Below are 17,820 nucleotides of genomic sequence, written 5' to 3'. Positions count from 1 at the left end.
AGATAGAGCCTGTACCTGTAAGCTTGCTGAAAGACTCTGGAGCCCCAGGGCCAAAGTCGGGTACTCAGCTTCATGATGCGTCAGTGTCTTAGGCTTTCGAGTCCTGTCTGTCCTTAGACCCATCCACCTAGGTCTGTTCACAGTCACCTGATAGCTGAGGTCCTGCTTTGCCTCTTGTCTGTGATGCCTCCCCAAACTGTGCGTGCTTCAGATAGATTAATCATTTAGTGCTCTTTCAAGCTGACTCTTTAAGTTTTTGTTTGACATTTAATGAGGTTGCACAGGGGACAGTGGAGAAGCAGGATGACGTTAGCACTCACATTGTCCTTTGTTGCCCTAAAAAATTCAGCTCCTGCTCTATATCAGTTACTTATTGCCAACATAGTACCATGTAACAAAACACCCCCAAATAGTGACCCAAAACAATAGCCATTTATTATTTCCCATGCATCTTGGGTTAGTTGGGCCCATTCATGCATCTGTTCAGCTGGTGAGTCAGATGAAGACTGCCTGGGCTGGGGTGGCCACAGCTGGGCATGCTGAGGTCTCCTCCATGGGTCTGTCACATGCACATGTCCCACATACGCCCCTGGCATGCTAGCTCAGGCATGGTCTCAGGCTGCCCTGCCTGAGATATACTCACGATAATCACGGAGGAACAAGACAGGAAGCAGAAGTACTCAAACACTTTGTAATACCTCTGTTAAGTGTCAGGTTTGTTATGGTCCCACTGGCGAAAGAAAGCCACATGGTCAAGCCCAGAGTTACAGTGGACGGGGTCTACAAAGTTACAGGACAAAGAGATGAGTATACAGAGGACATTCATTGGGGCTGTTAAAGCAACCCGTCTCACAGGCCCCAAACATGCATATCGCACACTGCAAAACTAAAGACCTACAAGGATCAGGGTCCACCATCTCAGAAGCTGGTTTATCGTGGAAAGAAATTTATACGCTCTTGCTGCACATTCAGGAAACAGCTGGGATTTCACTGTGGGTGATTGGGAGCCAGCTGGGATTGGTAGGACCCAGGGCAGGAACTGAGACCACTGGACACTTATTTCATTTATCCTTGAGACCTGGCTCCTCGGAATTAATGGAGTACTCTTGTTCAGTGATGTGGAATTGGTCATTATCATTATCATAGTCATGCATCTGCAGATAGATGGCAAAACTGAAGTCTTTCCTCTTGCTAGGACTTCAATTTACAAGGGAAGGGTAGGGAGTGCAAAATTTTCCATATTATGACTTTATCGCCCGAGGAGGTGCCGTCAGTTTTGGAGAGCCAAATAATGTCCTCAGTCAGAATTCAAGAGCCACTAAAATGATGTAATGCAAACAGTTTTTTATCAAAGGCCGCAGAAACCAATTTATATGCTGTGCCTTCCTGACCCTCTCTACCTTTCTAACCACAGGAGATAAGTGATAAATATTATTAAAATATTACACAGTTCCAGAGGGAGCCCAGAACCTCTGCGACACTGCATCTATATCATATTACAAAACTTCTCTTTAATTTGGCAGGCAATTTTTTTTTAATAGTTTTGGAGTCTGCAGAGAAATGCCTCGAGTTCCTTATTTCATCTGGACTGGGACCTGCCTAACAGCTAGGCATGCCACATTAACTGCATCTCACATGTATTGCCAGGGGCAAGCAGGCTGTTGCTTAACAAGGAGGCATAATAGCTAATTGCATTTTAGGCCATTGGTTTTTTCACTGTGACAGTGCCAAGTAACGGTTTCGAAAGCAAAGCAATGAGGCCAAATCTGATTCACTTATGAGGCTGAAAATCGTAAAACAGCCTCCTCCCCAGGAATATGAAGTTCCCAAGGGTTTTGGCTTGTGCCATAGTGCGTCCTGTGCACTGTTAGACTTGACTGAAATCTGTGTCTGGAATATATTATGGATTCTTGATGTCAGTCATCAACTGTCATAATCCTCCAGTGCACTGGCTTTGTCTTTCCCCACATTGTGCATCAGTAGCCGGTAGAGACAAAGATTGCATATGAGGAAGGCAGTGTCTAACCTCCCTGATTAATGGCTTTGAATGGAAGAACATCTCCAAGGTGTTCAGAAGGAAAATATTCTGAGATTTACTCATCGCTCTTTTGAGATGCTTTGCCTACTGGTGTATAATTTGCGAGTACATAAGGAAGTGAATGCTCAGAATAAAATATTCAGAGCTCATCTATTTATGTTGGGGTTTATTAAGTTCTTTGTAAATCTCAATTTAGCAGATGTCTTCTGGCTCAAAATAAAGCTCTTCATGAGGGAGTCAGTGTGGCTGTTCAACAAAAGTCACATTATCATTTGAGTACAAATATTTGCAAAACAGAACAAACTGGAAAATTGAGGAAAAAAATACCCCCTGGAATTTGTGACTCATTAAATTCTCATGTGCATGACATATTGTGAAAAACTTTGTTCAGTCTTTGGGTCAAAGGATCCTTTCCCTCCTCCTTTCTTGGCTTTTGATGCTAATAAAAACTTTATGGGAATGTGTGTGTGTGCATGCGTGAGCCTTCTCATGCAGCACGCCAATCTTCATACTAGAATATGGTTTTAGAGGATGTTATAATCTGTGTGTGCATTTCATGTTCCAAAGAGTATACGGAAAGGTCACTGGTCCATTGGCAGGCTTTACCTTTGAAGGGGTGCCATAGCTTTGTGCCCATGACAACCTGCTCCTCATCCATGGCCAGGCCCTTACCCCCTAGATAAGCTCCTATGTTTGTGTCTTGAAACATCTTTCCAGTATCTACCTCCTTCCTTTCCTCTGAACTTGCTCCTTCTGTCTTTTTGCTATTAAATGCCATTCTGTTACTTTACATGTGGCGTTTGGGTTATCTCAGTTCTCAATTCTGGTCTTTGGCATTTGGGTTATCTCAGTTCTCAATTCTGGTCTTACTTAGTCCAAGATGTTGACATTCAGATCTCTATCAGCTCCATGTTCTGTAACCTGTGGGCAGTCTTGTCTTACCTCTGCATTTATTTGAAAGATGGTATCAGGATGGCATTTACAAATCTCTCTAGGACTTCAGGCTTACACAACCAGTTATGTTTCCCCCAAATAAAAGTCCCTTGCTAATACACAATGATGCCTCTACCAAGAAAGGGATCCAAAAATTTTCAACTTGATTTATGTTTTTAGCTTCTGTTACCACTAGAGCTAAGAATTCCATAAATTTACTACCCACTGTGTAAAGTAATGCTACTTTTACTTCCTTTAAGGTATCGTCCTGCAAGCCTTGGTTCTGGAATTCTGAGGCTTTGGAACATGATGACTCCATCATCACTTTTCTGGGTTTATCAGTATATGTGAGTTTCCTTCAGTCTTACCTTCAGCCTTCGAGTTTCTGGATTTGAGAATCTTATTATCATTATTTGACAGTGTTCCTATTTGTGGGTACAGATATGACTGGGAAGACATGCCTGGCCACAACTCTTTCTGCAGGGTATTCAGAAAGGAATTGCTTTTATTTATAGTTACCATGAGCAGGAAATGCCTCTGAGTTTCCATCTTTTCACTATCCTCTCTGAATAAGCCCCCTGTCTCACGTCCAAGTTTCCTATCCAGTTAGAATTTTTTCATTTGTCCTGAATGTTGTCACGTGGTTTACACTGTCTGATACTGTATTTATCCTATTGAAGTATTTTTTTTTCTGTGCTGCCAGTTGTTCTCTCTCTAAAGGCGTGTTCAATTGGGCAATTCATATCTTATGAATCATACAAGTAGATATGGGAAGTAGGCGGTTGGATACTAATTTCTAGAGCTCAAAGGTGAGATCACAGGTGGAAATATGAAATTGGAGTCATCAGCATTAGATGCTGTTGCAGCTATGGAAATGGACAAGATCCTCCAAGGAGATAATGCAGAGGGATGAGAGGAGGATGTTGTTATAACTCAACTCACAATGACATTTCGATTCTACACAGCTGATGCTCTGTTCATCTCCTGGTCATACTTATTTGTTCATGCCTCCCCTTGTACAACTCTGCATATTCTGGTACAAAATTTCTTAGTTACCCTCAAATGTTTGATTTTTAGGTACGGTTAGTTGTTTCTTTCTTAGTGATTACAATTAATTGAAAATGTCCAGAAAGTCTTTTTTTCTTCCTGGGAATTAGTTAATGACTACGCTTCTCTGAGAACCTCTGTCCATCTCTCTCTTGCTCTCTTCCATTCTTTCCTGCCACCACTTCCTTCCTCACCTGATTCAGAAGTCCTGAAGAGGGTTGTACCAGAGTCACCAGTATCTCAGTATTAGGAAGATTAGACCCTAATAGGCAACTATTTCTCAGGACCATGGTCAGCAGCACATTTGTGCTGATACCCACTCCTCTCCCTAATGTTTAGTTATCGCTATACCTGTGTGCCTCCATCTTCAGCTCCTGGCCTGAGGCCTTGTTTATTTCTTCCCAGGGGAAACAAACAGTGTCTGCAGGGATAAACTGTGTTTCTCAAAGTTCTCTCTCTTGTTCTTATCCCACCATCACATCTTCCTTCACATGAATCAAAAGTCCAGGGTAAGTTGAATGTGATTTGCCCCCAGTGCTGTAAAAGGGCAAATGAAACTGAGAAAACTGTATTTAAGAGCACATAGGTGACCTCTGTGATATGTTCAAGGTTTAGCTAGGAAAAATGGTTCTTTTGTATCTCCCTGCAGGCCTTCAGTTTGCATGAGAGAGAAATAGGCAATGACTCTTGGAGAGGCATAGCCATTGAGAGATTGCCTGGGAGAGAAGAAAAGCTTTGGGGACATCATTTTCAAATAAGTGATTTTCCAAGGAAGAACCATATGCTAACCACTAATGAAATACAAAAATAACTCTAAGGAGAGTTGAGAAAACACTCAAGAAGGAAATGTGAGATCTGTAGCAGGTTCTGCAAACAGAAAGAGTTGTTCTTAGCCCCACTCAGTTAGGGATGGAGCTTAATGTCACACCAGGGTCCCTAAGAACACTTAGAATTTCTTGATCATGGGAAGTGCGGTGCCTCAGAGGATACATTCAGCAATATCTTCAGCTCTGAAGCCAAGAGAAGATGAGCTTTTTGGATTGCCCTAATGTGGAAGGGTGTTTAATCTTGGGTTTTGTGTTTGTTCATAGAGATGCTGACTCTGCTAAGTGAGTCATAATTGTGTGCATGCCATCATGCACGTGCCTCTGGAGGCATTCTCATGGGATTACAGAAATTTCTTAATGACTCTAAGAGATTTGGTGAGGTTTATGGGTCGAAAGATTTGATTGTATGATAGCTTCCTGCTCTGTTCCTACAGGCTAAATTAGAATATGTTCTGGACTATCTTTAGGACGTGTGTGTGTGTGTGTGCACGTGTGTGTGTTTGTATATATTTTTATGGTAAAATAAGAATTTAGTAGAAAATTTGATAGAGAAGGCCATTCAGGTCTCCAAAAAGAGTGACTCTAAATTCACTTAGTAAAAACATATCCTTATTAGAGCTTAACCATGACTAAAGGGTGAGGGATAAAAAGAAATCTCTGGAGTCAGCAGCACTGCCCAGCAAGCTTAAATGCGTTGCTAATATTCACTACCCAGATCTCATAGGATTTGGTGGAAGTGACTGGTTCATTTCTCCCTGGATCCTGGCACTCTGCTCTCAGCTTACTAACCCCTGCTCAGCTGAAGATAACTGTGGCTTTCATCCTGTGGGTGTAGTTCTGTCCTGTAATTGAGCATAGCCAATGAGAGCCGGCTTTGCAGTTCTATCGGAGTGAATGTTCACCCTTAGATGATGCCTGGATTTAATCTGCTACCTGAAGGGATAATCCTTTAATCATCTAAAGGGCGCGGAGTGTCCAGGAAACTATAGCCATTTTTTCTAGTTATCCTGTCTGTGTAGGGAAGCTTCTGTCCCGGTTTCGAGTTTGTCTGCCATGGTGCTCTCAGCATACTGCACAGCCCAGCCAGCCCACCATATACCACTAACATACTTGAAATAGGACATTCTTACTCTCATAAGCCTTCTTGTATTGCTGATAGATTTCACTGGTAGGATATGTTACAGGCTAAACTATGGTCTCCTCTAAGTTTTCACGAAAAACCTTAGATAGAGAGAAAATAACTGACAACTCTATTTTATTAACAACATAAAATCAGTTTACTCATACATTGCATGAAACTGAATACACATGGGATAAGCACGATTACAGATTTTCTTGAATGTGGCTCCTCTCCTCACTCAATTCCCTTTGGAGGGAGGCATGCTGGGTTTGTCAGGCCAGCTGCCCTCATGATAGCATGATGGCCGGGGATACATGAGATGGAAACAGATCAGCCTCTCTGGGTTGGGTCTTACACACAGTCTTTAATCTGGAGAGTCAGGTTGTAGGCATTGCATCCTAATTATTACCTTACAAGGATTAACTAAGCACGTGTACCCATCTCTGCCCTTTCTTTTATCAAAGATCACCTGCCTCTTCATAACAGTGCTCCTTCCTTTGTGTCCACTCTCTCCTACATCACCAGTTTTTCCTTCTTGGCTGACAATTTCCATAAGCACATAAATATTCTCTAAGCTCTCCCATGTTGAAAAACTTTCCCTTGAGCTCACTTATCTGCTCTCCTGAATAGCTGAACTTTCACAGTGCATTACCTATGCTTACCACCTTCATTTCTTTACTTCTCATCTGTACTTTAGTCCAGTTTCTGCATTAAAACTGGTTTCCTTCCACTAAAACGTTCTCCTTAAGGGTATCAGTGTCTTCCATGTTGTCAGTCCAAAGGGCTGTTCTCTGCCCTCATCTGATTTGACCCTTGAACGGCATCAACCACTCCAGTTGTTGGCTGGTTGACCATCCTCTCCATCTACCAGCACTTTCATGTCTTGGTTTCCAAAGCACTGAACTCTCCTGGTTTGGCTTCAACATCACTGGCCTTGTTTTCTCATCCTCCTTTGCTGGTTACTTCTAGTCTACTTAACTTCCAAATGTTGGCACACCTTGGAGTTCAGTCCTGAGCTCTTCCCCAAGGGTTCAATATATTCCCTGGTTAAGTGTAATTTAGACCTATCACCTGAGCAACTTACTCACATATCCAGTTACTTTCCATTTCTTCCCATGTGAATGTCTAACTGACTTCTTAAACTTAATGTGCTCAAAACGGAGGAGTTTCTTTCTCTCACGAACTGAATCTTCCTCCAGTATTAACCTTCTCAATAGATGGCACTGTCAAACTCTCAGATGCTCAAGCCAAAAGTATAGGAGTTATGTTTGATTTCCCCCTTTCCTTCAACCCTCCACATGTCTACTCAATCAGCATATGTTGTTGATTCTACATCCAAAGCAGGTTTAAAATCTGTCCACTTCTCCCCATCTGCATTATTACCACTTACGTTCAAGTCATCATTATTTTTTATTTGAATTTCTACAGTTGCTTCTTTGCCCCTTTTCAACCCATTCTCTTAGGTACCAACCAGAGAGATTTAAAAAAATAACAAATTATATATGTCACTTCCCTGCTTAAAATTCTTTAGTAGCTTTCTGTTTATTTTGGAAAGAAAAGAATGCTTGACCTACAAGTTTATGCCTGATTTGTCTACTGCACTCCTCTGACATCTTTCCATACCATGCTTCTCTCTCACTCACTGCTCCATGAACACACTGGCCTTTCTGTTAGTCACATGCACTGAGCCTTCTGCCTTTGGGCATTTTCCTTCACCATTTAGGAATCCCATTCCTTCATTTCCTCCCAGCCATCTCATTCTCATCCTTCAGGTCTTGGCTCAAATCTTACTTTGCTAGTGGGCCTTTTCTGACCATCCCCTCTTAGGTGGCCTCTCCCAATTACTCTCTATCACCTCACCTGGACTTTCCTTCCTAGTACTTATTATAATCTGTGACTGTCTTATTTATTTGGCTATTTATTTGATTATTTTTGATCCCCCCCCATCCAATTGTAAGCTGCATGAGCAGGGACCTTGACTGTCTTATTCATTAGCATAATGCCTATCACATAGCTACTGTGTAAATATTTCTTGAATAAATGAATGTATGAGTAAATGAATGAGTGAATGTCTTTAGAAATGATACTATTCTAGAGCTTCTTCATTATCAGTTTGCTTTAACTCTGCTCAGAGATTTTCCACCCACACCTGTCACTGATTTCCAAGCAAGAAAAAGTAAAGTATTAAGTGCCCAAGTATCATATTCTGTATAAAGCTTGAAAGCACTATATTTAGAAAAAGTTGGCAAACATAAGCTCTCAGGTCCAATTAAATTCTGGCGTAGTAAAAGTACTAATGGAGACAGTGGGCTGTAGTTGATATCTGAACAGGGAATTTCTGACCATTTGTATTATAGATGTCTATTAAAAACAGGCAGCGCTAGGAGAATAAGACATAGCAAATAGAATTTAGTAGATTGAAGAAGACTGACTCTTTTAGCCAACCTGGCTTCAGTCTCTTTGTTATGAAGAATATTGATCATAAAATCCAACTTGATTTGGCCCATCATATCATCAAGGAGTAGCTTGTAAATGTCTCTAGACAGGCAGTCTTACTTATGATAAGTTAGACTTCTGCTATACAATTCTATAAGGTAAACAAATACCAAGTAAAGATTATGGTGTGTTTCCTTACTCTAAGCCAGTAAATACAACACTGTCAAGTTCATGTCCACATTATCATGTTATATCCAAATTTGCAATTTGATTCTGGACACTCACAGCATGGTCACTGTAATACAGTTATCAAACCCAATGGAATTTGGTGAAAACGATGCTAGCAATGCAATGTTTTTACTTCTGTTAAAAAATATTTTGTAAATTAATATACAGTAAAATTTATTCTTTTTGTATATACATTTTTATGTATTTTAACACATTAAAAAATTTGTGTAACTATCCCCACAATCAGGGTACAGATGGCTGCACCACCCAAAAAATTTCGATTGTGCCACTCCTTTTTAGTCAGGACCTCCCCCCATCCCAGCCTCTGACAACCAATGGTGTGTTCTCCATCACTATAGGTTTGTCTTTTTGAGAATGTCATATATATGAGATCATTACAAAACATAATCTTTTGATACTGGCTGCTTTTTTCTTAAAATTCTTTTGGCGTATAGTTGATTTGCAATGCTGTGTTAGTTTCAGGTGTACAGCAAAGTAATTCAGTTATACATATACATATATTCATTCTTCTTCAGATTTTTACCCATATAGGTTATTACAGAATATTGAGTAGGGTTCCCTATGCTATACAGTAGGTCCTTGTTGGTAATCAATTTTATATGTAGTAGTGTGTGTATGTTAATCTCAAGCTCCTAATTTATCCCTGCCTGCCACGTTTCCCCTTTGGAAGCCATAAGTTTGTTTTTGAAATCTGTTTCTGCTTTGTAAATAAGTTCATTTGTATCATATTTTAGATTCCACATATGAGTGATATCATATTATATTTGTCTTTCTGTCTGACTTCACTTAGTATGATAATCTCTAGGTCCATCCATTTTGCTGCAAATGGCATTATTTCGTTCTTTTTTATGGTTGAGAAATATTGCATTGTATAAAAGTACCACATCTTTATCCATTCCTCTGTCAGTGGACATTTAGGTTGTTTCCATGTCTTGGCTATTGTAAATAGTGCTGCAATGAATGTTGGAGTGCATGCATCTTTTTGAATTATGGTTTTCTTCAGACATATGCTCAGGAGTGGGGTTGTTGGATCATATGGTAGTTCTGCTTTTAGTTTTTTACAGAACCTCTGTACTGTTCTCCATAGTGGCTGTACCAATTTACATTCCCACCAACAGTGTAAGAGGGTTCCTTTTCTCCACACCCTCTCCAGCATTTACTGTTTGTAGATTTTTTGATGATGGCCATTCTGACTGGTGTGAGCTGATACCTCATTGTAGTTTTGATTTGCATTTCTCTGATTAGTGTTTTTGAGCATCTTTTCATGTGCTTTTTGACCATCTGTATGTCTTCTTTGGAGAAATGTCTATTTAGATCTCTTTTTTTTTTTTTTTTTAATGCGGTACGCGGGCCTCTCACTGTTGTGGCCTCTCCCATTGCGGAGCACAGGCTCCGGTCGCGCAGGCTCAGCGGCCATGGCTCACGGGCGCAGCCGCTCCGTGGCATGTGGGATCTTCCCAGACCGGGGCACGAACCCGTGTCCCCTGCATCGGCAGGCGGACTCTCAACCACTGCGCCACCAGGGAAGCCCCAAATCTTATGCTCATTTTTTGATTGCGTTGTTCATTTTTTTGATATTGAGCTGCATGAGCTGCTTGTATATTTTGGAGATTAATCCCTTGTCAGTTGCTTCATTTGCAAATATTTTCTCCTATTCTGTGGGTTGTCTTTTTGTTTTGTTTATGGTTTCCTTTGCTGTGCAAAAGCTTTTAAGTTTCATTAGGTCCCGTTTGTTTGTTTTTATTTTCATGACTCTAGGAGACGGATCAAAAAAGATATTGCTGCGATTTATGCCAAAGAATGTTCTGCCTATGTTTTTCTCTAAGAGTTCTATAGTGTTCGGCCTTATGTTTAGGTCTTTGATCCATTTTGAGCTTGTTTTTGTGTATGGTGTTAGAGAATGTTCTAATTTCATTCTTTTACATGTAGCTGTCCAGTTTTCCAAGCACCACTTATTGAAGAGACTATCTTTCTCCATTGTGTGTTCTTGCCTTCTTTGTCATAGATTAATTGACCATAGGTGTGTTGGTTTATTTCTGGGCTTTCTGTCCTGTTCCATTGATTTATATTTCTGTTTTTGCACCAGTACCATACTGTTTTACTTACTGTAGCTTTGTAGTATAGTCTGAAGTCAGGGAACCTGATTCCTCCAGCTGCATTTTTCTTTCTCAGGATTGCTTTGGCTATTTGGTGTCTTTTGTGTTTCCATACAAATTAAAAAAAATGTTTGTTCTAGTTCTGTGAAAAATGTCTTTGGTACTTTGATAGGATTGCATTGAATCTGTAGATTGCCTTTGGTAGTATAGTCATTTTGACAGTACTGAGTCTTCCAATCCAAGAGCATGGTATATCTTTCCATCTGTTTGTGTCATCTTCAATTTCTTTCATCAGTGTCTTAGAGCTTTCAGAGTACAGGTCTTTTGCCTCCTTAGGTAGGTTTATTACTAGGTATTTTATTCTTTTTGATGTGATGGTAAATGAAATTGTTTCTTTAACTTCTCTTTCTTCTCTTTCTGACATTTCATTTTTGGCATATAGGAATGCAAGAGATTTCTGTGTATTAATTGTGTATCCTGCAACTTTACCAAATACATTAATGAGCTCTAGTAGTTTTCTGGTGGCATCTTTAGGATTTTCTATGTATAGTATCATGTCATCTGCATACAGTGACAGTTTTACTTCTACTTTTCCCGTTTGGATTCCTTTTATTTCTTTTTCTTCTCTGATTGCCCTGGCTAGGACTTCCAAAACTATATTGAATAAAAGGGCCAACAGTGGATATCTTTGTCGTGTTCCTGATCTTAGAGGGAATGCTTTCATCTATTCACTGTTGAGAATGATGCTAACTGTGGGTTTGTCATATATGGCCTTTATTATGTTGAGGTAAGTTCCCTCTATGCCAACTTTCTGGAGAGTTTTTATCATAAATGGGTGTTGAATTTTGTCAGAAGCTTTTTCTGCATCTATTGAGATGATTGTATGCTTTTTATTCTTCAGTTTGTCAGTGTGGTGTATCACACTGATTGATTTGCGGATATTGAAGAATCCTTGCATCCCTGTGGATACTGGCTTCTTTCACTCAGGATAATGCCTTTGAGATTCATCCAGTTTGTTGCACACATCAGTAGTTTATTCCTTCCTTTTGCTTAGTAGTACTCTACTGTATAGATGTCTCATAGTTTATCCTTTTACCCATTGAGAGACAGTGGGTTGTTTCCAGTTGTGGGTGATTATGAACAGAGTTAATATTAACAGGCTTTTGTATGAACAAGGGTTTATTATTTCTCTATAGTAAATACCTTGTAAATACTAGGAAATTCCAGTTTCTGGATCATATGGTAAGTGTATGTTTAACTTTATAAGAAACTGCCAAAATGTTTCCAGAAAAGTTGTACCATTTTGCATTTTCAAAGAAATATATAAGAGCTTTATTGATCCATATCCTTGTCAGCACTTAGTATTGTCAGTGTTTTTAGTTTTAGTCTTTCTAATATGTGTGTAGTGATATCTAACTGTGGTTTTAATGTGCATTTCTGTGATGGCTAATGATGTTGTACATCTTTCATTTGATATCCAAACATCTTCTTTACTGAAGTGTCTGTTCAAGTCTTTTGCCCATTTAAAAATTGAGTTCTCTGTTTTCATACTGTGGAATTTTGAGAGTTCTTTATGGATACAAACTGTCTGTTGGATATGTGACTTGCAGATATTTCCTCCCAGTCTGTAGCTTATCTTTTAATTCTGTTAACAGTGTCTTTCATAGAGCAAAAGGTGATAATTTTTATGAAGTCCAGTTTATTAATTTTTTCTTTTTTGTGTGTGCTTTTGCTTCATGTCTAAGAACTCTTTGTCTAACCGTAAGTCACAAGGTTTTCTCTTAAGAATATGAGAGTTTTATTTTTACATTTAAACCGATGATACATTTTAATTTTTGTGTAAGTTATGAGGTTAAAAGTACTAATGGAGACAGTGGCCAAGATTCTTATTGGATATAAGGATATCCAAGTTTTCCAACACTGTAGCTGAAAAGACTATTCTTTCTCTATTGAATTATCTTTACCTTTGTCAAAAATCCATTGACTGTATTTCCATGAATTTATTTATTGGCCATCTATTTTGCTCCATTGATTTATATGTCTGTTCTTTGACCAATACTATATTCTTTTGATTACTGTAATTTTTAGTAACTTGTACATTTAAGTAGTGTGGTTCTTCCAATTTTATTCTCATTTTTAATGATTGTTTTGGCTATTCTAGCTGCTTTGCCTTTCCATATGTATTTGAGAATTAGAAAAAATATGATTGGTGTTTTGTTTGGAATGGTATTAAATCTCTAGATCAACTTGGGTGGAATTAACATCTTTACTTCGTTGAGTCTTCCAGTCCATAAGCATGGTGTATTTATCTGTTCAGGCTACCTTGCCAAAATACCATAAACTGGATAGCTTAAGCAACTTATTTGCTCAGTTCTGGAGACTGGAAGTCTAAGATCAAGATGTCATCAGGGTCAGTGTCTGGTGAAGTCTATCTCCTTGGGTTGCAGACAGTCATCTTCTCACTATTTGCTCACATGACTTCTTCTTTTTGTCCTTGGAGAAAGAGAGAGAGTGAGCTCCTTCAGTCTCTTCTTATCAGAACACTATTCCTATCAGAGCAAGGCTCCACCCTATGACCTCTTTTTTTTTTTCTTTCTTTTTTTTTTTTTGTGGTGCGTGGGCCTCTCACTGTTGTGGCCTCTCCTGTTGTGGAGCATAGGCTCTGGAAGCGCAGGCTCAGCAGCCATGGCTCATGGGCCTAGCCGCTCCGTGGCATGTGGGATCTTCCTGAACCGGGGCACGAACCCGTGTCCCCTGCATCGGCAGGCAGACTCTCAACCACTGCACCACCAGGGAAGCCCCTATGACCTCTTTTAACTTTACTTGCTTAGAGGTACTATAGCCACACTGGAGCTTATGACTTCAACATATGGATTTTGGGGGGACACAAACATTCTATACATAAGACATGGTAGGTCCCTTATTTTACTTAAGTCTTCTTTAAATCTTTTCATCAGTATTTTGTAGTTTTCAAATATAGATCCTGTACATATTTTTTAAATTTATACCTAAATATTTCATTTTTGTATCTATTCTGCATGGTACTGCATTTTTAAATTTTGGTTTTCCATGTTCATTGTAGTATATAGAAATGTGATTAATTTTTGTGAGGTGACCTTGTTTTCTGAGGCCTTACTAACTCACTTATTCTTTTTTTTTTCAGACTGCTTAGGCTTTTTTGTAGACAACTGTGTCACATATGAATAGGTAGAGTTTTATTTCTTCCTTTCTATTTGGTATGTCTTTTATTTCTATTTATTGCCAGTTGCACTGGCTAAGACTTCCTGATGCGGAATAGGACTGGTGAGAGTGGACATCCTTACCTGGTTCCCTGTATTAGGGATAAAACATTCAGCTTACATCATTAAGCATGATGTTAGCTCTAGGTTTTTGTAGATGCCTTTTATCAGGGCAAGGAAGTCCTCTTGTGTTTCTAGTTTGCTGAGAGTTTTTGTCATAATGGATGTTGATTTTTTTCAAATGTTTCTTCTACATCAATTACTATGATCATATGGTATTCTTTCTTTAGAATGTTAATGTTGTGGATTACATGATTGAGTTTTAAACATGAACCAGCCTTACATTTCCTGGATAAACCCCACTTGGTTGTGGTGCATTATTCTTTTTATGTATTGTCAGTTGCAATGTACTGATACTTCGTTGAGGATTTTTGCATCTATGCCCGTGAGGAATATTGGTCTTTCTTTTCTTTTTTTTTTTCTTTTCTTTCCTTCTTATTACCTGGTTTGGTATCAGGGTAATGACTTCTGGTTTCATAAAATGAGGTGGGACCTGTTCTTTGCTTTTCTATTTTCTGAAAGAGTTTTGTAGAATTTGCATGATTTCTTTTGAAAAAAATTAATAAATTAATTTTTGTTGAGGTATAATTGACATATAACATTATATTAGTTTCAGATGTATAACCTAATGATTTGGTATTTGTATACACTGCAAAATTAACACCATCATAAGTCTAGTTACCATCCATCACCATACACGTTACAAAAAAATTTTTTTTTCTTGTGAGAACATTTAAGATTTACTTTCTTAGGAACTTTCAAACATGTAACACAGTATTATTAACTATAGTCACCATGCCATACATTACATCTCCATGACTTATTTATTTTATAACTAGAAGTTTGTACCTTTTGACCTTCTTCATCCATTTTGCCCACTTCCCCATCCAGCTTCCCCTCTGGCAACCACCAGTCTGTTCTTTCTATCTATGGACTTGGTTTGTTGTTGTTTTGTTTTGTTTGTTTCTTTTGATTCCACATGTAACTGAGATAATATGATATTTTTCTTTCTCTGCCTGACTTACTTCACTTAGTGTAATGCCTCAAGGCCCATCCATGTCTTACAAATGGCAAGATTCCACCCTATTTTATGGCTGAGTGGTAAGAGTTTCCACACTTTTAAATTTAATAATAATAGCAGTTCATTTAGTGGGCATTTGATGTTTTCCCTTTCCATACCTAATCTATAATCTTATAATAATTCTTCAAGCTTAAGTAATTTTTTTTACTTTATAGATGAATAAAACTGAGAATTAAAGGAACTTAAATGTCTTGCTCAAAGTCACCTTAATGGTAAAGAGAGGGGTCAGGGGGCCAACCTCCGTCTAGCTCCAAAGGCTGTGTTCTTTTCATGGCAACTTCCACAATTTTGGCATGTATGACTTCTAGACACAGGATTTTACTAATTGTTGTGGCTATTGACATGAAATATGAAATTACCTGACTGTTAAAACGATCAATGTAAGACACATTTTGTATCATAGCAGATAATCCATTTTCCCTCAGCTTCACACTTTGTGTAGGAAAGGCTATTTTTTTAAACCTTGTGACCAGGAAACTCATAGGTCACCACCCTTAAGGTTCTCTGACCAACTGTCCCCAGCTGTAAGTAATACCACACTACCTGTTTGGACCTGCTACAGATAGTTTAGTTATACCTGATCACTCTCCCGTTCTTTAGCTGCAGATGATATACCCCAGTGTCTGTTGGGCCCCACTGTTATTTTGGGTTTGTATATTGATGCAGTGGTCTGTTGTTTCCATTTTTATTGGGTCATAAAGCTCCATAAAGACCGGATGGTGTATATTTGCTTTTGATGTTGTGAAGTCTTAGGACTCTGCAAGGGGTGTTTTATAGTGTCTGCTGTATTTATCAAGTAAACAATGTTACCAAGAATCACCCACTTGCTGTCTGTGCTGGGTATTCAAACTCCAAGAGATAATTCAACTACACACTCTGTAGGTTCTACGTTTTCCAGGAACTTTGGGCTATGTAGTCAAGATGGTCCATTAAGCCACTTAGATACCATGCATCAATTTTATTTTGCTGGTGATAATCAGGACATGGTCTGTTTATCATGAGGCATGTTTTTTGATGTGATCGTCTGAATGTGTTCTGCCCTATTTAAAAACTGTTTTAGATGTTAACAAGGAGAAAAGAAATAAGCATTTGTTGAGTATTTACTATATAGAATTACTTTACCTGTATTAACTTAAATAATCCTCTCAATGAGCCTGAAATGTAGGTACTTTTAAATTTTATTTCACAGATTATTCAATTCATGCCCAGACAGATTAAATAATTTATGCAAGGCCCTATAGGTTAGAATTGAGGGAACTGATATCCAGTTCAGATTACATGACTCCAAATTCCATAAGCACTCCTAGCAATGTACCTGTTCTGCCATTCTTTCTCTGTGCTGGTTGTCATCAACCATACATGTCTAGAAAAATTCTGCCTTTTTCATTATTTTAGGATCTGACTTAAAGTTTTACTTTTACTCCATAATAATAGTAATAAACAATGGCCAAATAGCGTAATGATTAATAGTACAGACTTTGGAGCCAGACTATCTGGGTTCAGACTCCAGCTCTGCTATTTATTTGTTGTATAACTTAGGGCAGATTATTTAATTTCTCTTTGCCTCAGTTTCCTCATTCAGTAATAATTGTACTACCTCAGACGCTTGTTATGAGGACTAAATGAGTTAATATTTGGAAAGATCTTAGAATAGTGCCTGGTACATTGTGAGTACTATACATGTATGCTTGTCAAATAAATAACATTTATTGTGTGTCATAATTTGCGAAGCACTATAGATTAATACCAAACATAAGGAAGGTACTATTATTATCTCTGTTTAATGAGTGAGGACTCCAAGGCTTAGAAAGGATAACAGCTAGTCCAAGATCATACCAGTTGTAAGCTCCTCGCAGAAAACCAAAAAGAATATTGAAGAGGAGAATAAAACTCATCTGTAATTCTATCACCTAGACAGTATTATTGCTAACATTTGGAGTATTTCCCTCTTTCTATCCATATCATTGTAAATTATTGAAATCATGTTGAATGTACAGTTCTCCACCTTCATTTTGTCCCTTAGCATTATGTTAAAAATTTTCAACTCATCATGTGATTGAAATTTGGGAGGTTAAAATTGTCTTAAATGCAGTATGGTACTGGCACAAAAACAGAAATATAGATCAATGGAACAGGATAGAAAGCCCAGAGATAAACCCACGCACCTATGGTCACCTTATCTTTGATAAAGGAGGCAAGAATATACAATGGAGAAAAGACAGCCTCTTCAATAAGTGGTGCTGGGAAAACTGGACAGCTACATGTAAAAGAATGAAATTAGAACACTCCCTAACACCATACACAAAAAATAAACTCAAAATGGATTAAAGATGTAAATGTAAGGCCAGACACTATAAAAGTCTTAGAGGAAAACATAGGCAACACTCTATGACATACATCACAGCAAGATCCTTTTTGACCCACCTCCCAGAGAAATGGAAATAAAAACAAAAACAAACAAATGGGACCTAATGAAACTTCAAAGCTTTTGCACAGCAAAGGAAACCATAAACAAGACGAAAAGACAGCCCTCAGAATGGGAGAAAATATTTGCAAACGAAGCAACTGACAAAGGATTAGTCTCCAAAATATACAGGCAGCTTATGCAGCTCAATATCAGAAAAAACAAACAACCCAATCCAAAAATGGGCAGAAGACCTAAACAGACATTTCTCCAAAGAAGATATACAGATT

General features: G+C 38.5%; 1 long non-coding RNA gene across 3 annotated transcripts in view; it reads left to right on the top strand.

Annotated features, from left to right (window-relative positions):
* The window catches only part of LOC307182552, a 209,259-nt gene that overhangs the window by 90,487 nt on the left and 100,952 nt on the right, over positions 1-17,820 (top strand). The gene's annotated exons all lie outside the window — the stretch shown is intronic.

The sequence above is a fragment of the Stenella coeruleoalba genome (genome assembly GCF_951394435.1).
Source record: "Stenella coeruleoalba genome assembly, chromosome: 2".
NCBI classification, from domain to species: Eukaryota; Metazoa; Chordata; class Mammalia; order Artiodactyla; family Delphinidae; genus Stenella; species Stenella coeruleoalba.
This window is presented reverse-complemented; position numbering and strand designations above follow the sequence as displayed.